The sequence below is a fragment of the Cydia splendana genome, unplaced genomic scaffold (assembly GCF_910591565.1).
Source record: "Cydia splendana unplaced genomic scaffold, ilCydSple1.2 scaffold_47_ctg1, whole genome shotgun sequence".
NCBI lineage: Eukaryota > Metazoa > Arthropoda > Insecta > Lepidoptera > Tortricidae > Cydia > Cydia splendana.
Genome location: NW_026946890.1, coordinates 539,727 through 563,757, shown reverse-complemented (window position 1 = coordinate 563,757; position 24,031 = coordinate 539,727). Strand labels below are relative to the sequence as shown.

The window sequence follows — 24,031 nt, the reverse complement described above, 5'->3', positions numbered from 1 at the left end:
CTGGGGGAGCACCGACATCAATGATAGGGGTGAGTTACTACATGACTTTCTTCTATGCAATAACTTCCAAATTCTAAACATAGGATGTTCACCCACCTTTGTCACTAGGGTTAGGAAGGAGGTTTTGGACTTGACTTTTGCATCTTCAAATCTAGCCAGGCATATTCAGAACTGGAGGGTAAGTGATGTAGAATCGTTGTCAGATCATAAGCACATCTGTTTTAATATATCTTTTTCTCTCAGCGTTCAAACGGTCATCTTCAGGGATCCCCGGAGGACTGACTGGGAAGGCTACAGGAGCTGCCTAGAACGTAATCTGGAATCCGCAGGGAAGGTAATCAAAACGCGGGAGAGTTTAGAACTTGCGGTAGAGGTGGTCTCAAATGGCATTGTAAGTGCCTTTGAAGAAAACTGTGCTCCCAAGGTCAAATCTACTAAACGTGTGGTCCCGTGGTGGAACTCCAACCTTAGGAGGCTCAGGGACAAAACACGCAAGTTATTCAATAGGGCTAAGAGGACAGGGGAGTGGGAGGTCTATCGGAAAGCCCTAAATGAATACAGTAAAGAGATTAGGAAAGCTAAGAGAGCGTCATGGAGGAGGTTCTGCGAGGAAATTGAAAATACGCCTCAAGGAGCGAGACTTCACAGGATACTCTCCAAAGCTGGAAGCAATCAAGTAGGCCTTCTCAGGAGGCATGATGGCTCCTTCACTGCTAGTGAGACGGAGACTTTGGAGCTCTTAGCTGAAACTCACTTCCCAGGGGCAGGACAGTCCCAGGTGGTCAGAGGCCTGCACAGGCCTCGCCCGGAGGACTGGAGGCAAGCTGCCCTCGTCATAAGGCCCGGGATAGTGAAGTGGGCTATAAACTCCTTTAAACCTTACAAGACGTGCGGCCTGGACGGAGTAAGCCCTGTGCTAATGCAGCGAGGAGCTGAAGTCCTAATCCCGCATTTGGTTAGAATTTTCAGAGCTAGTTATGCCTGGGGACACTTGCCAGAACAGTGGAACAAGGTCAAGGTATTATTTATACCGAAGGCTGGGAGGAAGGATTATGCTTTAGCCAAGTCCTTCAGACCGATCAGTCTCTCCTCGTTCCTCCTTAAAACCTTGGAAAAGGTAATCGATAAGTATATCAGGGAGAGCTGTCTTCTGAGAAAACCCATACACGACAGTCAACATGCTTACCGCAGGGGCAGATCTACAGAGACTGCCTTGCTGGAGCTAGTTGACAGAGTGGAAAGGGCCTTGGAAGACAAGGACATAGCCATGTCGGCCTTCCTAGATATTGAGGGCGCTTTTGATAATACACCCATTCGGACACTGGTGGAAGGGCTTAGGGCCAAGGAGGTGGATTCCACCACTATCCGCTGGGTGCAAAGCATGCTCTCAAGCAGAGTGGTTAGGCTAGACTTGCTTAACACTAGGGCTTGCAATTCGAATATTCGAATATTCGAATTTGTCGAATATTCGGCCTGTTTTGATATTCGAATATTCGGCCGCTCAGGTTTCGAATATTCGAATATTTTTTATTACTATAAAAAATCTATTTAATCCGCTGCAGTTACAGTTTCTGTGTGTTTTCCGGGTATTTACAGTGAATGAGTAATGGTAGGTACCCAAATACGAAGGAAATAATATTTTTACTGTATTCCTCTCGATAGACTTCGTGAATACAGTGAAACCTAACTCAATTTGAAAGAAAACGAAATCAAAAAGTATGTTATTTTTACGGTGCATAAGTTTTAAGTTAAAGGGTCATTCTGTTTATTAAGACTAAACCTTGCCCGCACTTATCGCAATTCTCAAATTTGATCATACCAAACCTGCCCAGTGCCCAACTAGGTAATCTAACTATGCACCTTTAGCTGACAAATAATCCAGTAGTCAACTAACTTTTTCCCTTAAATATTCCAATATTATATAATTAAGCCGACCATTAATTAAGGCCTCTGAGTGACTACAAGTTAATTTAAATCAGAAAATAATTACCTACTAAAAAAAATATCTTACATACCTAGGTTTGGTTTAGATGATTAAAGTTATATTATTACACTCAACGGCGCATTTATAATAAAAGTTTTATCTAGAAATATTGAATACGTCTTATTTTGGCGTTTTACTTGTTTTTTATAAATGTGGGCATCTCATAGTAGGATGATAAAATCTAGTCAATTAAGTGGATTTCTGCAAAATATCATTAGTTTTAGCAATATGTGAAATAAGCTTTTGAATAAAACGATAATAAACCGATTTCTCGTTCTTTTTCTTATTTTTTATAATATTCGAATAATTATTCGAATATTCGAATATGTCGTCAGAAAAAGTCGAATATTCGAATACCTGAAAGTTTCGAATATTTGCAAGCCCTACTTAACACTACTCTCGAAGTGGCCACTGTGAGAGGCTGCCCGCAGGGAGGTGTCCTATCTCCCTTGCTCTGGACTATCGCGGTGGATGGACTTCTGCACAAGATGGCGGAACTCCGAATCGACACTCAGGGGTACGCAGACGACCTTGTTGTGACGGTGAGGGGCAACTGCCAAAGTACTTTATCAGACCTTATGCAGAGGGCTCTCAACACCATAAATACATGGTGCGGAGAGAATGAATTGTCTATCAATGCAGATAAGACAATTATAGTACCATTCACGAACAAGAGGAAACTGGACAAACTTAAACCACTTGTCATGAATGGTAAAACTATTCCGTTCTCAACAGAGGTCAAATATCTGGGGGTAACACTGGACCAGAAACTGACCTGGAACAAGCATGTGGACGGAACCATACAAAAGGCTAAATCAGCCTTGGCAATATGCTGTCGTTTGGCAGGCAACAGATGGGGTCTAAAACCCAAAATTGCCTTATGGCTGTACACATCCATAGTGAGGCCGATAGTGTCTTACGCCTCTGTAGCATGGTACAGGAAAACGACGCAGAAGGTAACAGTGATGAAGCTTGGCAGCCTTCAAAGAACTGCCTGTGTCATCGTCACTGGGGCCATGTCATCCTCCCCGACGGCAGCCCTAGAAGCCATACTAAATCTACCACCCCTCCACTTGCATCTAGAATTGGAGGCGAGATCTAGTATGCTTAGAATAGCGGGCGTGAGGAGAGGTAATTGGTTATCGCAAACTCTGAGACTGTTTAATGAATCAGTGTACGATATTCCTGTTCTTGGGATGCCAACCGACACTATGTCACCCAAATTTTGTCCACTCAAACTTTACTCAGTGGAAATCCCCAAACGGGAGGACTGGTCAAACAGTCAAATTAAGTGGAAAGAAGGAAGCCTGAGGTGGTACATTGATGGCTCCAAATCCGGATCTGAAGTAGGTTGCGGAGTATACGGTGAAGCGCCTAGGAAAAGCATCAGCTTAAACCTAGGACGTTTTTGCTCTATATTCCAGGCAGAGGTATACGCCATTCTAGAATGTGCGTCAATCAATCTGCAAAGCAACTACGGCAACCATACTATCTATATCCATTCGGATAGCCAGGCGGCACTCTTAGCTCTAACCTCCGATGTCACCACATCGAGGCTGGTTGAGAACTGCAGGCAACTATTGAACAACCTTGGAGCCAGGAACAAGGTTGTTCTACGTTGGGTCCCGGGGCATGCGGGTATCGTAGGAAACGAGAAGGCCGACGAACTCGCGCGAGCAGGGGCTAAGGGGAAGAACTACAGTCCTGAGCCCTTTTGTGGTATCCCCAAAAGCCTAACGCGGCTCACCCTAAAGACCTACTGTCACTACAAAACCATTCAACTCTGGAGAGAAACAACAGGTTTGAACCATTCCAAAGCGCTTATCAAGGCCTTCAGCAAAAAGGCGTCCTCGAACGCCTTAGCGCTGTCTAGGAACCAACTGCGCAACTTGGTAAGGGTGCTTACCGGGCATTGCGGCCTAAATAAGCACATGCGCACCATGGGGAAACGTGACATAGGGCGGTGCAGACTCTGCATGGAGGCGGAGGAGACGCCCTTGCACATCCTCACAGAGTGCCCTTGCCTAATGCGTACTCGTGGTGACCTAATCTTGGGCGGACACATATTACGCCCGGAGGAGGTAAAGTCTCTCGAGACCAAAAGGATCCTGCAGCTATTCGAAGTTGCAGGGTTGGATCGAGAGTTGTAATAGGTGGCGATCACAATAGATCAGGAATTGTCGCAGTGATACATAGGCTTTGGAGCCTTATATAGCCCCTAATAAAGAAGAAGAAGAAGAACGCACGTTTTACCTAAAGCTATTATACCTAATGCATGAAACACCTAAAGCTGACATACCTAATGGACGATCCACCTAAAGCTGATATACCTAATGAACGATATACCTAAAGTTGATTCACCTAAAGGATAACATACCTAAAACTGTTATACCTAACGAACGAAATACCTAAAGTCGATATACCTAAAGGACGGAATACCTAATGCATGTTATACCGAAAGTCGATATACCTAATGGAAGATATGCCTAAAGTTGATTTACCTATTGAACGAAATACCTAGAGCTAATATACCTAATGCACGTAACACCTAAAGTCGATATACCTAATGCACGAAATACCTAAGGCTGGTATATGTTTTAACGAACGAAAATACCTACTGTAAGTTTTGTAACATGGCCGAATGACTTCGTTTACAGTGACATATTGGTTACCACGGTTACCATGACCTATTAAATGGAAATACCAGCGGGCTCAGCTGCCACCACCATTTAATGCCATAATAACGTTTAACTGTGGCATTACGTCTTTTTAAGTTTTTACTAGAGATGCCCCGAATAGTGAATTTGGCCGAATACCGAATACCGAATATTGGGCGACCGAATTTTCGGCATGACATGCGAATATTTTGAGTCACAATTATTATGAAAACTGTTCGCCAACTAAGCACAACGTTTGCGAAGATATATTTTTATGTTGAACAGAATTAATTAATGTAGTTAGAGTCAATCAAATCAGATCCATATTAAAAATAAAATATTTTGTAATCAACAAAATAAATGCTAACAAACGTGTCTTCGTATTTAACTACTTTCCAAGAATTCATTTTAAATATACCTAGCTTTTGGTTATTTTTTGTGTAATTTTTCGTTTTGGGTAGGTGCAATTAGATATTCGGTATTCGGCCGAATAGTAGGCAACATTCGGCCGAATATCGAATATTCGGCAAAATGGGCGAATAGGCCGAATACCGAATAGTTGCCGAATATTCGTGGCATCTCTAGTTTTTACTATGAAGCGGAGACTTTTTGCGATAACTTAAAACGGATAAATTTATCATGTTTGCTATAGTTTTCTTTGAATGTCTTTCTTAAGCTCTAGTTCCACGGTTTTTTTTATATTTTTTGGATTCATTGTTCAAATGTTAGAGGGGGACACATTTATTTTTTCTTTCGGAGCGGTTATTGCCAAAAATATTCAGTTTGTCAAAAAATGTTGGTTGAAAACCCCTATTCGTTTTAAAAACCTATCCAACGATACCACACACTATAGGGTTGAAGCGAAAAAAAAATTCCATCCCCACTTTACGTGTAGACGAGGTTTTTTAAAGATTATTTTCTACGAGTTTGTTGGATTTATTGATTTATATATTTATGTCAAATTGCAGCTTTCTAGCACTAACGATCACGGATCAAGGCCTCGGACAGACGGACAGACAAACAGACGGACATGGCGAAACTATAAGGGTTCCTAGTTGACTACGGAACCCTAAAAAATAGGATTGTATAATAAATTAATTTAAGTTGGACATTCTAATTTATTTTTGACTGCGCGTAACATTATACGATTTAAACAATTTTTTGCTTTTTGTTTTTAATTTTAATCTAAATTTAATTAATAAATGTATAGATGTTATCATTTTTAATTTAATAATTTTATTATAGGTATCTATTAATTACATTATTACAATATTATTTTTATTTTAATTATTAATGCTATATTTACTTCAATTATCTGCAGTAAATGATTTTTTATAATGACTTTAGGTATTTCGTTGATTAGATACAGTCAACTGTAAAAATATGGGTGTAGCCAACTTATTTAAAAATATGTCCCATAGTTCTTAATTCGCTGACATAAGAGCTATGGGACATATTTTTGAGATGATTTGTGCACCCATATTTTTACAGTTGACTGTACCTAATGGGTATATCAACTGTATGTGTTACGTGCATTAGGTATATTAACTTTAGGTATTTCGTTCAATAGGTAAATCAACTTTAGGGATATCGGACATTAGGTATATCGACTTTCGGTATTACGTGGATTAGGTATATCGACTTTAGGTATTCCGTGCATTAGGTATATCGACTTTAGGTGTTTGGTTCGTTAGGTGTAACAGCTTTAGGTAATTCATGCAGTCGGTATGTCAGCTTTAGGTAATTTGTGCATTAGGTATATCAAAATTAGGTGTTTCGTGTATTAGGTATATTAACTTTAGGTATTTCATGTATTAGGTAAATCGGTTTTAGGTATTTTAAGCATTAGGTGTATCAAGTTTAGGTAGATCGACCATAGGTATTCTGAGCTTAGGTAAAACAATTATAGGTGAAACGTGCATTAGGTAATTCGTTCATTAGGTGTTATGAGCTTAGGTTAATAAACCATTAGGTGTTTAAAAAAATAGGTGAATCGAGCATAGGTGATTCGACATTAGGTAAATCAACTTTCGGTATTCTGATATGTAACCCAACAATCGACTTCATCGTCCTATCTATTATTCCGTAAGATACATAAGATGAAATCTATATGCGTTACTCTATTTTCAACCGACGAAAAAAAAAACGGAGGAGGTTCTCAAGTCGACGCGTATATTTTTTTTTTTTTTTTTTTTTTTTTATGTATGACCACGCATAACTTTTTACAGAGGTGTTCGATTTTGATAATTATTTTTTTATTGGAAAGGGTATACCCCGAAGTTGGTCCCATATAAATTTGGAAAAAAAAATCCAACGTTAAGGGTAGGAAAATAGGGGATGATTGATTTTTTCACTCACCGATTGTAACGTATGACCACGCATAACCTTTTACAGAGTAGTCGTAATAATAATAAAAATTTGGAAAAAAATCCTACCCTAAGGGTGGGAAAATAGGGGTAATTTATTTATATTACAGAACATAATAGTTAAAATAGGATTATTAATATAACAGTTAATAGCTAAAGCAAGGTAGGTAGCTATTTTATTTAAAAGTAATCAAAAATTAAGCATGTAATAATTTGTATAAATTATAGCCACAGAAAATTATAAAATAAAAACTTTTTAACAAAAAAAATAACCGCCGAAAAAAAACTAAAAGGAAATAAAAAACCGGCACTAACACGAAACGAGTCGACCAAACAATAGCACACTGAAAAGAAAAAAATAATTATTTTGTCTTCAATAACGCAAGTGAATACCTATGAACTATGTATATACATACTTCTGAAATCAATCACACAAATCTGCGTATTTATATATTTACAATCTGTTATTTTTGGAGTCGGTGCCAGCCTCAAACAAACTTGAGCACCTTAGTGAAGCACCTGCACCGACTCCAAAAATAACAGATTGTAAATATATAAATACGCAGATTTGTGTGATTGATTTCAGAAGTATGTATATACATAGTTCATAGGTATTCACTTGCGTTATTGAAGACAAAATAATTATTTTTTTCTTTTCAGTGTGCTATTGTTTGGTCGACTCGTTTCGTGTTAGTGCCGGTTTTTTATTTCCTTTTAGTTTTTTTTCGGCGGTTATTTTTTTTGTTATATCGTATTGATTCATTTATGAAAATTTTCTCATGATTGGTACATACCTATGACCTATAGTCTGTCAAGATGGATACGTTAGTGACAAATAAAAGACGTATTGAACGTGCACCATTTATTCCGAGACAAAGATCCATCGCTACCCACATATGGGTTATTATTAATGTACCCTACATATACAACACCTCCACCTTTATTACTAGCCATACAATCCTACCACATATGGTAGATTACTTAACTACTTAAATATAATTACGAATAAGATAATCGTGAATTAACTTTCACTTCGGTCACACAAAACTGAACCTTGTTTCTTAGTTCACTTAATCTGATACTGGTTACAACAAAAAACATATGACATCTTAGCAACTATAGGTAACATATTTTTATGTAAGTTTATAAGAATATAAGTAGTATAAACTGAAATAAATATAATATACTAAGAAAAAGTGACCAAGGCCTCCAGTAAGGGCTCTCGCTAGCTCAGTATCACATGAGTGATCTAGTTAGAAGGTTCGAACCATATTGTTCTACCTTAGAGATGGCCAGGGGGCGCCATAAGCCTTCAGTAAGAAGTGCATATACTTGGAAAATTTGACCGATGCCGCTGTGACCCGGTGGCCGAGTGGCTTAGGCATCTGCCGCGATAGCAGAGGACGCTGGTTCGATTCCAGCCTGGGGCACTGGAGGCCTTGGTCACTTTTTCTTAGTATATGACATTTATTTCAGTTTATAATTTATATAGTAGTGTTTCTACTTGATAAAAACAAATTAAAATATTTTTCTGAAATAATTTAATTTGTTCAAATACTTTAGTATAAGTAGTATAGGCAACATAAGTAGCACAGTAGTATAGGTAAGTTACAATACAACTATTTTCCTATTTTACCTAACTTTTGACAATTTATGAAAAAGTTATACAAAGCTAATTTAACTTAGATACGTCAAAAGTAGTCCTCAAAACCGAATCTAACGGGAGGTTTCACAACTCTTTTGGATTGCCCGACAGTTGGTAAATTAGGTAGTGGTGCTTCTGCGATTCCTACATTCCCTGCTGCACCCTTAGCATGAACACTGTTCTTTGGCACCCCGGCCCGGGTCGGCTCGGCCGGCCCCGGAGCTACTGGCGATTGCGCCGCCGAGCTGGTTGACGGCCCCGGGCGCGGCGACATCGGGCCCTCGCCGCTATCTAACTCCGGCTCAGGCACCTCCTCGGGTAACACAAACCATGGTATAATAATATACTCCGCCTGGTACTCCATTCCGAGATTCGCGTATGACCTAACTGACACGCGCCTACGTCATCATGCTGTTTACAGGTTCTCAAACTTTGAAATGTGGGAGAATTTTAACCAACGGTGAAAATTATTTTAACGGCATTAATTTTAAGTTATTCATGTAGAAACATAGTAAAATAAAACAAATCTAATGTATTAAATTAAACTTTATTTATCTATACAAGACAAACGTTTAAAAAACTAATTCACAGTTACACATTAATTACCAAGCTTACGACGTGAAAAGTTTGGAAAACACTGCGACTGCTGACACTGAGCGAGAAGGAAATAACAATTAACACGCGTTCGACAAGGATGACGGTCAGGGCATGAAGTTATCTAGATCCGAATTGTCAAATGTCCCCAGCGCTATCCTGTGTTGCCAGTAGTATAAACAGAATTACCCGAAAGTCTGAAATTTCTTTCGTGAATCGGAAGATATTGCTAACGAGTAATTAAAAATGACGTGTTATTGTAAAATTTAAGCTAAAATACATATAAATGAAAATTATAAAATTATAAAGAAATATTTTAACTTATTAACCATAGGTATAATGTACCCATGTAACATGTTATGTTGAAATAAAGTGGCAATGTTATTGTGACGTAATCGCGTGTCACTCTGGGAATGGAAGACCATGTTTTATTAGACCATGACACAAACGAGCTACTGGAATGACGTTTCGCGGGTTCAGGCGGTGTACGTACATTTGCAGTTACTTCGAACACCCTACGTCTTAACTGGTCGATATGTCTATGTATTCCGGTTCCAACATTAGATGTTATTGTATAATCTGTACTGCCTAATTTCCCAGAAACCTGTCCCGCGAGCCATTTATCGTTAGAACGGTAGTCGCGATACCACACCGGGTCCCCCGGGCTCAGCTGGCGCCGCGAGCCGCGCGCCCGCGACTCCGCCTGCGCCTGGTGCTCACCGACACGCGCGGCGCGCTCCGGTTTTATTTGATCGAGCCGCATACGCAAATTACGACCTTGTAAAATTTTTGCTGGGCTCTCACCAGTCGTGTAATGTTCCGTATTCCTATAAGTTAACAAGAACCTGTTCAATGCTACATCGACGTCGACTTTCTGTTTTTGAGCCTTTGTAATGACTCGTTTACAAATTTTTACGGCATTTTCGGCGGCTCCGTTGGAAGCTGGATGGTATAGGGACGAAAAGATGTGCTCGATACCATTTCGCTTTAGAAATTCTTCGAATTCAGAACTAGTAAATGGAGGCCCGTTATCACTAACTAATTGCTTTGGAAGCCCAAACCGTGCCCACATATCACGTAATACCGCCACTACCGACTGCGCGGTGGTGGTTTTCATTCTCGTGGCTTCTATCCATTTCGAGCAGGCGTCTACGGTGATCATATAAGTCAGACCCATAGTCTAATAAAACATGGTCTTCCATTCCCAGAGTGACACGGGGCTACGTCACAACAACATGGCCGCTATACCTATATAGCGCTATCGCATATTATCATATACCTAGCGCTGTCGCATGATGACGTAAGCCCGTGTCAGTTAGGTGACCTAGAAAAGACGGGAATGGAGTACCAGGCGGAGTATATTATTATACCATGGTCAGACCCGTAATTGACATAAAGTCGATATGAAGTCTCGCCCAGGGACGGTCCGGCCACGGCCACGCACACGGCACGTATCCGGCCGGTGCGCCGGCTACGCTGGCGCACACCGCGCACGCACGACACCGCGGTTCGACAGCCTCGTCTACGCCCGGCCACCACACATAACTCCTAGCTAATGCCTTTGTTGTTACTATTCCCATGTGCGCCTCGTGTAATTCGCGTATAACCCGTTCCATGCAGGATGCTGGAATTACGACGCGACGACCCCATAGAACATAGAATACATCCAAGCTCGCAATATAATTCATCCCGCCTATTAAAATACGGTTTAAGTTCATTAATCTCTATGTCTGACGGCCAGCCGTCGGACAAATAAGCTAACACACGACTTAAAATGGGATCCTTGCTAGTTTCTCGTTTTAAGACCTTATAATCTAAAAGCAACGACTCCGTTGCAAAATGCAAATATGTCTGCTCGGGCAGTTCCCCCTCTTCAGCAACCGCTTCTTCCCTATGCGTTTTAATTAATCGAGATAGAACATCGGCCGTATTTTTATCCGTACGTACATATTCAATGATAAAATCGTACGCTGATAATTTAATTGCCCACCTTTTTTTTTAATTTAATTGCTAACCTACTCGCTGCCGTCACAGGCACGCCGGTGTTAGGCCCGAAAATGCTCACCAGAGGCTTGTGGTCAGTGCGCAAAATAAATTTCCTTCCGTATAAGTACTGATGAAGTTTATCCACTGCGTAAATAATGGAAAGTGCCTCTTTATGAATCTGACTATAATGTTTTTCATGCTCGGTGAGTGCGCGCGATGCGTACGCGACGACGCGCTCCTCCCCACCGGGCAAACGCTGAGCCAGTATGGCCCCCAGTACGGTTACCATCAGTTTGTCACTGACATAAACGCCGTCGAGAACGTAATTTACTTTCTATACATCCCGTTTGCACTAATATGCGAGTGCGAGCGAGATGTATAGAAAGTAAATTACGTTCTCGACGGCGTTTATGTCAGTGACAAACTGATGGTAACCGTACAGGCCGCGCGCGGATGCGTTACAACTGTCACAAGTCACCACCGTGGTGCGTGTCATGTCGTAGTGCGCTAGCACTTCCGTGCTACACAGTAACTTTTTGACGTACTCAAAAGCATCGTTCTGTATTTTACCCCATGTAAAATGCCTACCCTTTTTGAGCAACTCATATAAGGGGCCAAGATACCCTGACAAATTCTTTACGAATTTGTCATAAAAGTTGACCATTCCTAAAAATGATTTTAGTTCTGTGGTATTAGTTGGATGCGGCATCTTCACTATTGGTTTAATTTTATCAGGGTTAACTCTCACGCCGTTTTCATCAACAATGAACCCTAAGTATTCTACCTGTCTTGATAAGAAATCACACTTTTTCTTTTTCAATTTTAACCCACTAGCTTGCAATACCGTAAAAACCTGTTTAATAGCCTTGACATGACTATCCAAGTCCCTACTCTTTATCAATATGTCATCAAAAAATACCACAACGTCCGGAATGTCCCTTAATAAATTGACCATAAACTTCTGGAATATATCCGGACTTGACGCTAAACCAAAAACAAGGCGATTATATTTGAAAAGTCCGCGATGGGTGTTAATAACCGTGTAAGCCCGCGAATCTTCGTCTAAAACGAACTGGTTGTACGCCTGAGATAAATCTAGTTTAGTGAAATATTTATTATTACTCAATCAACTAAACAAATCATCTAATTTTGGAACCGGATATCTGTCGACCTGTAAAACTCGGTTAAGGGTTACCTTGTAGTCCGCACATATACGTAATATACGTATATCGCCATCCGCTTTGCTCGCTATTACCAGAGGAGTCGCCCAGTCGGAGCGGTCCACGGGCTCGATGACGCCGGCGCGCAGCATGGCATCCAGCTCGGCATCGACGCGCGCACGCATTGCGTAGGGCAAAGGTCGCGCGCGACAGAAAATCGGCTCGGCGCCCTCGCGCACGCTCAGCCGCACCGGCGGGCCGTTATACCGGCCCAGTGTGCCATCGAACAGTGATTCATGCCTGGAAATAAGGTCGTTTATTATTACACTTTTGTCCATTTCTTTGTTATGCAACACAGGTGTTGACTTTACTTTAGGAACACTAATAATATATCTAGCTCGCATAGCCATTGTCGACCTAGTAAATTAGTGCTATCCGCCCCGTCTAAAATATACAGATCTAATACTTTTGTAATATTGTTGTGACTGACTTTCACCTCTAAATATCCCCGAAGTTTAACTATAGACTTGTCATAAAACCTAATATTTACACGACAAGGTTTCATAGGTAAATCATTAAAACATCGCCTATAGGTATCTTCATTAATACAAGACAGCGCTGACCCCGTATCAATCTCCATCAGAAAGGGCTTATTCTGTACTAAAAGTGACATACACACCGGTTTATAGTTTGCCAAGGACATCTAATACATAGGTTCTTCATTATCGTAATCACCATCACTATCAGCAACAGTCACGCCCGACTGCTCCGAAGTGGTCGTCTCGTCGATTGGCTCCTGCATCCAGTAGGCACCAGTAACCCTGCGCCCGCGCGCGCCGCCTCGTCCGCGGCCGCCGCGCCCGCGCCGCCCGCCGCCGATCACGCTCGCTCCGCGTGACGCGCGTATGGGATCCTCCCCCATTTCATTTCGTCGTCTCAGATTCGGCTCTTGACCCGTAACATGATTTTCTCAAACATGCAATGAAATATTGATGTTATGTTCCTTATAATTATAGATTAAACGAACTTACCTGTAAGTGAAGTTCTATCCTAATTATACGAAGGTTTCGTCCGAAGATATTAGCATAAGAGACACATGTACACATGTAGTATCGCGTAGCGCATGCCATTTCACACTTTTTGAGAATTTAAAAGTTTTTTTTTTTTTTTTTTGTACGGTAGATAGGGCTTGCAATTCGAATATTCGAATATTCGAATTTGTCGAATATTCGGCCTGTTTTGATATTCGAATATTCGGCCGCTCAGGTTTCGAATATTCGAATATTTTTTATTACTATAAAAAATCTATTTAATCCGCTGCAGTTACAGTTTCTGTGTGTTTTCCGGGTATTTACAGTGAATGAGTAATGGGTAGGTACCCAAATACGAAGGAAATAATATTTTTTACTGTATTCCTCTCGATAGACTTCGTGAATATAGTGAAACCTAACTCAATTTGAAAGAAAACGAAATCAAAAAGTATGTTATTTTTACGGTGCATAAGTTTTAAGTTAAAGGGTCATTCTGTTTATTAAGACTAAACCTTGCCCGCACTTATCGCAATTCTCAAATTTGATCATACCAAACCTGCCCAACTAGGTAATCTAACTATGCACCTTTAGCTGACGAATAATCCAGTAGTCAACTAACTTTTTCCCTTAAATATTCCAATATTATATAATTAAGCCGACCATTAATTAAGGCCTCTGAGTGACTACAAGTTAATTTAAATCAGAAAATAATTACCTACTAAAAAATAGTACATTTCGATGCTAGTGCGGAAGGTATGTCATTACTTCACGAGTACCGAGATATCTTGCCACGAGCCGCAGGCGAGTGGGAAGACTCGGGACGAGTGAAGAATGACATTTCCGCACGTGTATCGAACGACGTTTTTTAATACAGTTGCGAAAAAATAAGTAAAACATTGTTAATCGTACACTAAACAAAAGTGGTAACAGTGACAGCTCGCTTAGACGTCGTCTTTAAGTATATTATATCTATGGGCGTTTGGCAGCTATTCCGTTCCATTCAGACACCTTATTAAGAACGGAATTTTCAATATTCAATATTAAAAAATAAACGTGTTATAATGATGAAGAGGTAAGTATTAAAATATGAAATATGTATATTTTTCATATTCTTACATTAACAGTAGGTTTTTATGCTGATTACGACGTTTAAAGGAAACTAATATTAACACTCATCAATAAGTAGTCGTGAATTGGAACAAGTATAAATTTAAAAAAATTGGAAAAGTAAAAAGCACTAGTTCGACATAACCAACTTTCCGCACGCTAAACAGCTACGTAAAGTAGCACTTTGTGAGCAACTGTATTAAAAAATATCTTACATACCTAGGTTTGGTTTAGATGATTAAAGTTATATTATTTCACTCAACGGCGCATTTATAATAAAAGTTTTATCTAGAAATATTGAATACGTCTTATTTTGGCGTTTTACTTGTTTTTATAAATGTGGGCATCTCATAGTAGGATGATAAAATCTAGTCAATTAAGTGGATTTCTGCAAAATATCATTAGTTTTAGCAATATGTGAAATAAGCTTTTGAATAAAACGATAATAAACCGATTTCTCGTTCTTTTTCTTATTTTTTATAATATTCGAATAATTATTCGAATATTCGAATATGTCGTCAGAAAAAGTCGAATATTCGAATACCTGAAAGTTTCGAATATTTGCAAGCCCTAACGGTAGATTGCCTACCCGCTCCCGACTTCATTTCTTTGAGAGTATAGCTACCAGCAGGTTTATCATATTTTTACGATCAATGGGGTGTAAGCTATTACACAATGCGGAGGGGGGGTTGCTAATATCTTCGGACGAAACCTTCGTATAATTAGGATAGAACTTCACTTACAGGTAAGTTCGTTTAATCTATAATTATACTCGGTTTCGTCCTCTATATTAGCATAAGAGACACATGTAGACTTTTAGAGACAATGATCGTAAAATTATGAGCAATGGAATGAAATACCTTAAGGTACTCATAAATCATCTTTTATTGATTTACTTTAGTAGATGTTTACATTGATTCGGTAGGTGTATATTGACTAAGAGATAATCTTTATTACTTAATGTAATCTTTAACATATAGTTGACATTTTAATATAAGTACTTAACTTCTCATGATTGTTAAGCCAAAGCAATCATCATCATTTGGATCAATAATAGGGCGATTATAAAATTTGGCAAATGTTTGCGAGGCAGAACTCCAGCCCGCAGTTTTGCGTATCTTATCTAAGCTGACACCTGATCTCAGCGCAGCGGAAGAGGCGGCATGCCGGGTACTATGCGCAGTGAACGATGACGTATCAATTCCGCTTAAGGCTAAAATATTTTTAACCCATCTACTTAATGTTTGCGTACCGACTTGTTTATGAGGTTTTTTAAAACTTATAAAGAGACATTCTGCCTGATTTCTAATATTTTTAGTCTTTTGTAAATATGAGTTAATTGTTCGTGCCGGACAAATCTCTGGTTTCTCATTAAAAAAGGGCAAGACCAGTAATGGTTGTGTAGAACCAATTCGCGAAGTTTTAATGAGGTCTGGAATTTTAATTTTAATTTTATCTGCGCAATTTTCAACATTACATTTTTAATATTAGCCAGCGTTTGTACTATATGAGCTGTTATGAGCGCTAACAGTGTTATTAATTTTTTAGATATCTGTTCGAGAGATAAATCTTCATTGGGATACTATTTTGCCAAAAAATCTAACACGAATGATGGATCCCAGGTTTCGTTATATTTAGGAAGTGGAGGTCTAGAGCGAAATACTCCTTCAAAAAATCTCCTTAAATCATCGTTATCTGAGATTTTTTCATTAGCAATCAACGAGAGGGCAGATCTATAAGAATTTAATGTTCCATATTGGGCACCATTAGTAAACAAGATTGTTAAAAATCGTATGATTTCTGGAACTGATACATCATAAATGTTCAATTTATTCTCTACACAATAAACGAACCACTTTTTATAGCACCCTTCATACTGCTTGTATGAATTATTAGATAATGAATCCAACAGTATATGTGTAGAAGATGGTGGGACACCTCTTCTTAGCATCGCTTCGCGGATAATATTCCTGCCACCAGGGTAATCTGCGAGCGCACTTGCCTGCGGCTGGAAGTAGCAGACAAAATTAGATTATTATTTGCTTCCAGTACTAAAAGTTTTGAAACCATAAACTTTTGAAAAGTGGATACCACGGTTGCGTGGGCCATTGTGGAACCACCATTATACCTCTAGCTTTATCGTTAATAATTTTTCTTAATGATTTTAAGATCATAGTGAATGGGGGAAAGGCATAGAAGTAAAAGTTAGACCAGGACACTGTAAATGCATTTATCGCATACGCGTCGGGGTCTCTGTGCCAAGACATATAAATTGGGCATTTATTATTAATTCGACTAGCAAATAAATCGATATTCGGGCAGCCAAATTCATTTACAATATTTTCAAATGCGTAGTTAGCAAGTTCCCACTCAATATCAGGATGCGTACGCCTAGACTCCTGATCCGCTACAAAATTATCCGCAGAGCGAATATATGAGGCGAATACAAATAGTTTTTTCGTTTCGCAATATTGTCAAAGTTTTTTTGTGATTTCTGTCAAATGAGGGAACTGAATGCCTCCCATTCGATTAATGTAGGAGATAGCAGTGGTATTATCAATGCGAAGAAGAATTTGTTTATTGTACAAGTTTCGTGAAAATATTCTTAGACCAATAAATGCAGCCATAATTTCTAGCTGATTTATATGGTTTTTGCGTTCGTCTGCATTCCATGGACCGCTTGCCTTCTGGTCCCCACATGCTACCCCCCACCCAGTAGTTGAGGCGTCAGAGAAAATTTCTACAGCGTAATAATCGGCTTTGATTTTACAACTAGAATTTTCTATTTTATTTTCCCACCATTCAAAGTCAGTGCGTAAGTTGTTTGGGATAGTCATGACGATATCGTAATTTTCATGATCTTTTAAGTTCAGAAATTTGCACCTTTCGAAGAGTTTCGTATAAAGCCAGCCGTATTCGACGGCTGGACATGCAGATGTAAGAAGACCTACAAAACTTGCGAAATCTCTTATTTTGCATCTTTTAACTGCAGAAAATTTTTTGATTTCATTTTTTATTTTTAATATTTTTTTTTTGGCAGAGTAACTTCAAATTTGTTAGAATTTATTATATATCCCAAAAACTTGACAGACTTTGAAGGGTTGAGATTGCTCTTTTCTTTATTTATAATAAAGCCTAGAGATGTAAGAAGCTTTTTTGTATTTTTTATATTTGTAAGACATTCATTATAATCTTTGCCGATAAGTAATAAGTCATCAAGATATATGGTAGATAAGTAACCACATGACCTTAGCAACTTCACTACTGGTTTCATAACTTTTGTGAAAACAAAAGGAGCACTGTTTAACCCGAACGGAAGGACATTAAATTCGAAGATATTATTTTCAAATTGGAATCGGAGGTATTTCCTGTCATTTTCATGTATTTTAATAAGGAAATACGCATCCTTTAAATCTAATGTACTTAGATAACAGTCCTTTGATATTAACTTTAAAGCAGTGCGTAAATCTTCCAATTTAAAATGAGATGTATCTATGAATTTGTTCAAAGATTTAAGATTTAAAATAAATCGCATTTTTCCATTCTGTTTGGGTATAACAAAAATAGGCGACAAAAATTGATCGTCTTGCGCTTCACATTGTGAGATTGCTCCAATTGACAATAATTCTGAGATAGATTCACGTATGTGAATTTTCTCTTGATTGGAGTATTTTCTTGTACTTGGTGGTACTAATTGTGAAACTGGTTTAGAAAATGGAATTTTATAACCCTTGATATAAGACAATACTAGAGGATCATCTGTGAGCATTAGCCATTGAGTATAAAATTTAGCTAATCTACCTCCTGGTATTACCGTTGCTAACGATGTCTGTAGCTCGTCCTGTAGTGCTGATGCTGATGCTGCGATGGCCTCGAGGTGTGCATGGGCCGATGACGTGTCGAGGTCGCAGGCTCCTTCGCTCGTGACGGTCCCGGCTGCCTGCGAGCTGGACCCGGCTTCCAGTTTAAATTTTTATTTGTATGGGGTATATTAGGCTTTTTAGCCTGAGGTTTAGGCGCCGGAATCTTAAGGTCTGCTCCAGATTTAGTAATGGCTTTAGCCGATTTCAGAGCGTCGGCCAAGTTTTCACTGAATAAAAACTTGTCAATTTTAGTATTTTGAAGCTGATCCTTCATTTCCTTCTTCATAGCGTTCAATAAAAAATTTCGCCTGGTAATTGTATCAGCATGTTGACAATCGCATAAGATTCTACTTGAATCTATCAAAAGTTTCAGCAAGGGTGTGTTTTTCTCCTTATTTTACATAAGGAGCGTTATAGCCTCACTTAGGCAACTTATAGCGGTGGTAAGTTGTTTTTGTTTATTTTCAATTGCTTTGTCGCGTTTAATTACCACATCCGATACCGCGGCCTTGACTTCCGCGTTGATTTCAGGAGGATCTATTAATTTGCAGTTATCCGGTGTCAAATATCTCTCTTTGAATTCTTTGCGCAACTCCTTCGTTAATCCGTTTGTTGCGCAATGTTCTAATCTAATCGACAGGTCCTTTTGTATGTCTTTTCCATATTGTTTTACAGCATTGGGATCAGTACCAAGTATTTCCATCAAATCAGCATCTAACTCTTCTTCTGTTTCAGGTAACGGCTGGTCAACATTCTCGACGGCGGGAGTGGCTGGAGAATCTAGGGACGGCGCGGCAGGAGCAGCTGATGCAGGAGGATTAGCTGGCGCAGCGGGAGCCGGCTGCGGGTCAACTAGAGGCACGACGGCGGCATGCTTCGACATGGCGGCTACAGGCGGAGAAACTTCATTGGTTACGGAACCTGTATCTGACTGGTCCGACCCCGCGTATTGCTGTGCCGGCGGCGCATGATAGGCATCATCCTCAGGAATCGCCCATGCGTCTAAAAGGTCCGTGTCTGAAAAGGAGACACAGCCTTATGTCCACGGTGTAGTATAATAACTGTGTAAGTGGCAGTCGCAAGTTTGTTTAACAAGAACTGCCCCCAAACTGTTATTCCACACTTTTTAGTGTACTACGACCATTGTACGTGATAGTGAATAAACACGCATAAAAAACCATTGCAATGTATTTTTATTAACAAGTTAAATTATCGGCAGAACAGTCCCAATGCATAGCAAGTACTGTCCGTAGCCATAAACTTTGTTGTTTACATTTAAACACAGGTACCTATATATTGCTGCTCTTAATTCGCAATGTTTACGCATGATCTACTTTGTTCAAGAAGAAACAGTCCCATTGTACTGCCCGCAACTCAAACACAAGTAGGTAGGTACAAGGTACCATGTAGGTAAGTACTAAAAACTGATAATATAACTACGCAACCGTTTAAGGTTCGAAGTTAAATTTGTTTAAGGTGGGTACTGCTACTCGAAGTTTGTTAAAACAGCGATTTTGTAATCAGTTCATTTCAAGCCCTAATCTGCTATTTATAAGCAAATAAGTTCAAAAAACGTTATTTACGTAGTCCTTAATACAATTACGATAAGATTGTCTATCGCGTACCTGATTCATCCTGTGAGTTCGATGAGTCACGATGTTTGTCACGATCCGGTGATCGTAATTTCTTCTCAAGTCGTTTGATTTTCTTAAAAGATAATCGTAACTATCTTTATCCTTTTCACGTTTACGTTTAGGCATCTTTTAAAACGTTAATCACTGATATTTTATCACTTTAATACGGGAGCGCGATGTGAAACGGCGGGGCACTAAAAAGCGAATGAAGTCGGGAGCGGGTAGGCAATCTACCGTACAAAAAAAAAAAAAACTTTTAAATTCTCAAAAAGTGTGAAATGGCATGCGCTACGCGATACTACATGTGTACATGTGTCTCTTATGCTAATATAGAGGACGAAACCGAGTATAATAGGCTGCGAAGTATGACGTTTCAGGTGCGGCTAGGACAAAAGGTCGTTAATGGAATTTCATACACATCTTGCAGGCCTAGGCCGGCAAAGTCCTCTTTTTTAATTTTCATTTCACAGATATTTATGACACAGCATCGTGGCATTCATCCATTAAAAAAAAACTAGAAATGCTCGCACTACGATTCTAATACTCTTATTTGTACGCTACAAGGTCCAATTTATCAACTAAAGTCTGACTCACGCCTCTGCATTGCCGATCAAGTTTCAAACGAGTGCTCAGCGGACTCTGACACTTGCCACAACATATGGACGGAACTAAGGACTATGAATACATACCTATTCTTTTGTTGTGACGAATGCACGGCGAGAATCATATGCGGACAGGAGGTCAAGGCCGAGCATCTAAATAAGGCAGGAATCATAACCCTTCAAACAGAGTGCGTGTTAAATGGAGACGCCTTTACCATATTTCCACAGAAGAAACATTCGAACGACATCAAAACACAAGCAACAGTTGTTAAGTTCGACGTGCCCTCCATAAACAACGTGTTGGATATTGGAACGGGGAGCACAGACAAACGCAAGGCGGCCATTAATGAACTAATATATTGACGAGAATGACGGTGGACGCAGCCATCGTTTGCATGCACTTACAACTACCCTTTACATACATAACATCCCTCCCTTATAAGATCAGAACACATATTCAAAATAAACATTAAAAGAAAACCTTATAATTAATTTTAGGGCGATCCCTTTTTTGTTTGGCCGTCGCATTGGAACCCTGTACGGTTGACGGGTTAACTGGAGCCGCCGGTGACGATGAAGTCGCGGCTGCAGCGCTCTTGGAGGGTGCGTGAGGCGCGGGCGGTGAAGTCGGCGCGGCGGATACGGCCGGCGGAGGCTGCTCAGCTGACGCAGCCGATGAAAGATTATCGACATCGCCTATATTCGGGACCTCTCCTCCCCCCGGCTCTGTTCCAGCCTCTAGTACAGTCGGAAGAGTAAACAGGGGGGGTACTGATTTTGTAGGCACTAATCGCTGTTGGCCTTGATGATTAGTACTAGTATTGGTTACTGGCATCGTAGCCTTATCTCTTAAAACTTGATTAAAGTGTCTTTTCACTGTTTCCTGCGATATATTATCGCGTATAAGGTATAATAACTTGCCGATACGTTTGATAACGCATCCGTTGCGCCAGCAGAACTTATTCTTGTTTGCATAAGATTTGTACAACACCGCGTCGTTGGGTGCGAAATGTGTTCTGCTGGTACCTCCGTAGTGATTACGCTGCGAGCACTGGTTATTTTCAACGAATGAGGCGAGTTCAGTGGACGAGGGCGATGACTGTGGCTTAAGTAAGTCTAGCCTAGTCCTCAATTGCCTACCGAATACTAAGCGCGCTGGAGACTGCCCCGTTGTACTATGTCGCGAGTTGCGGTAATCAAAAAGATATTTTAACAAAGTATTATTGACATCCTTGTTTGTACTCGAAACCAATAATGCACTTTTTATGCCTTTTTTAATAATTTTAGTATATGATTCGGCCTGTCCGTTACTGGCTGGGTGGTATACCGGCGAAGTTATATGCGTAATACCATTTGTGGCACAAAATGATTTAAATTGCAACGCTACAAACGATGTACCATTGTCACTAACAATTGTCTGGGGTACGCCAAACCGCGACATGAAATCATACAATTTTTCAATAACTTTTACTGACGATATATTGTTTTTCATGTCGTACCATTCGACCCACTTGCTATAAGCATCAACTACAACGAGATACGTGTGTTCGTTTACCGGACCCACAAAATCGATGTGTAACCTCATAAAGGACTGCGTTGGATATTTCCACGGAGACATAGGCGCGCGCGGCGGAGAGGGCCGTAGCTGCGCGCACACCGGACACGCGCCGATCAGCTGTTCGATTACCGAGTCTATGCCGGGAAACCAAAACCGGGCGCGCGCCTCTGCTTTAGTCTTTACAATGCCAAAATGAGTGGTATGTAATTCGTTAACAATTTGGCGTTGCAAAGACTGAGGAATGACAAGTTTGTGTCCACGCATTAAACAACCGTTATCAAATGACAATTGGTACCTGCATTGATGAAAAGGTTTCATAACTAAATCATTTGTTTTGCGTGGCCACCCCTGCAATACGCATTGAATAACTTTATTCAAGGTCTTGTCATTCTTAGTTTCTTCGCGTAACTTATCCAACGTAACTGGCAAACAATTACCCTCCAATACAAAATTGATGTACGTCGCGCGGTCGGCCATGACGGCCCTACCACCGTCGTCTACCGCACGGTCTGGCAACGACGCCCTTGATAAAAAATCTGCGCTGTTATTTGCACTTCGAACATACTCAATTGTGTAATTGTATGCTGATAAGAAAATAGCATATCTCTGCAACCTGTTCGCCGTTATTTCTGGTACACCCCGCTGTGGTCCAAAAATCGATAGTAGCGGCTTGTGGTCAGTGCGTAGTATGAAAGGAACAGAACGTGCGTATAAATATTGGTGGTATTTTTTTACCCCAAATACGATTGCAGTTGCTTCTTTTTGGATCTGCGCGTAGTTTTTTTCGGCTGAATTAAGTGTCCGCGAAGCAAACGAAATAGGACGCTCCGAACCATCCTCAGATAATAGGGACAAAATTGCACCTAAGCCCTGGGGAGATGCGTCAACTGTAAGAATTAGGGGGGCATTAGGATTATAATGCGCCAATACCTGGTCTGAACCCAGACTTTCCTTTATTTTAGTAAAAGCCTTGTTATGCTCCTCGGTCCAAACCCATTTGGCATCTTTTTTTAAAAGGTTATACAGTGGGCTCAATATAGAGGACGCATGAGGAACAAACCCTCGATAATAATTAGCTAATCCGAGAAACGATTGAAGTTGGCCTACGTTAATAGGCACCGGTGCCTCGAGTATAGCCTTGACCTTTGCCCTCGATTTACTAATACCGTTTTTGTTTATGACATGGCCAAGATACATAATTTCGTCCTGGAAAAATGCACATTTATCTTTTTGAAGTGTAAGCCCGGCGTCCTTGAAACGCTGCAACACTTCCCTAAGTCTCCTCTCGTGCTCCTCTTTATCGCGGCCCGTTATCAGTACATCGTCGAGGAAACATAACACGCCGTCTATATTAGCAAGTATGCTATTCAGAGCGCGCTGAAAAATCGCGGGTGCGCTAGACAACCCAAAAATTAAGCGGTTATATCTAAATAAACCGCGACATGTGTTAATACAAGTTATGCTCTCCGGATCTTCTATTGGAAATTGGTTGTACGCCATAGACATATCTAGTTTAGTAAATTGTACTCCACCATGAAGTTTTGAAAAAAGTTCGTCTATTGTAGGCAGAGGGTATTTATCAATCAATAATTGTTTGTTAATAGTTTGCGAATAATCTGCACATATCCTAACTGATCCGTCTCTTTTCAAAACTGGTACAATCGGGGAGGCGTACTCAGAGTGATCGATTGGCTCAGTATCCCTAACTGCACTAACCGCGTTATTTCAGCGTTAACTTTTTCTTGCAGTGCAAATGCTACCGGTCGACTTTTGAAAAACACCGGTTTAGCGTTGTCTTTTAATGGTAATTTAATTTTATACTTATTAAAACAACCCAATTTTTC

General features: G+C 40.1%; 1 pseudogene; it reads right to left on the bottom strand.

The window, feature by feature from the left end:
- Positions 1–18,095: 18,095 nt before the first annotated feature.
- On the bottom strand, positions 18,096–19,597 carry LOC134805650 (uncharacterized; annotated as a pseudogene).
- Between the last annotated feature and the right edge of the window lie 4,434 nt (positions 19,598–24,031).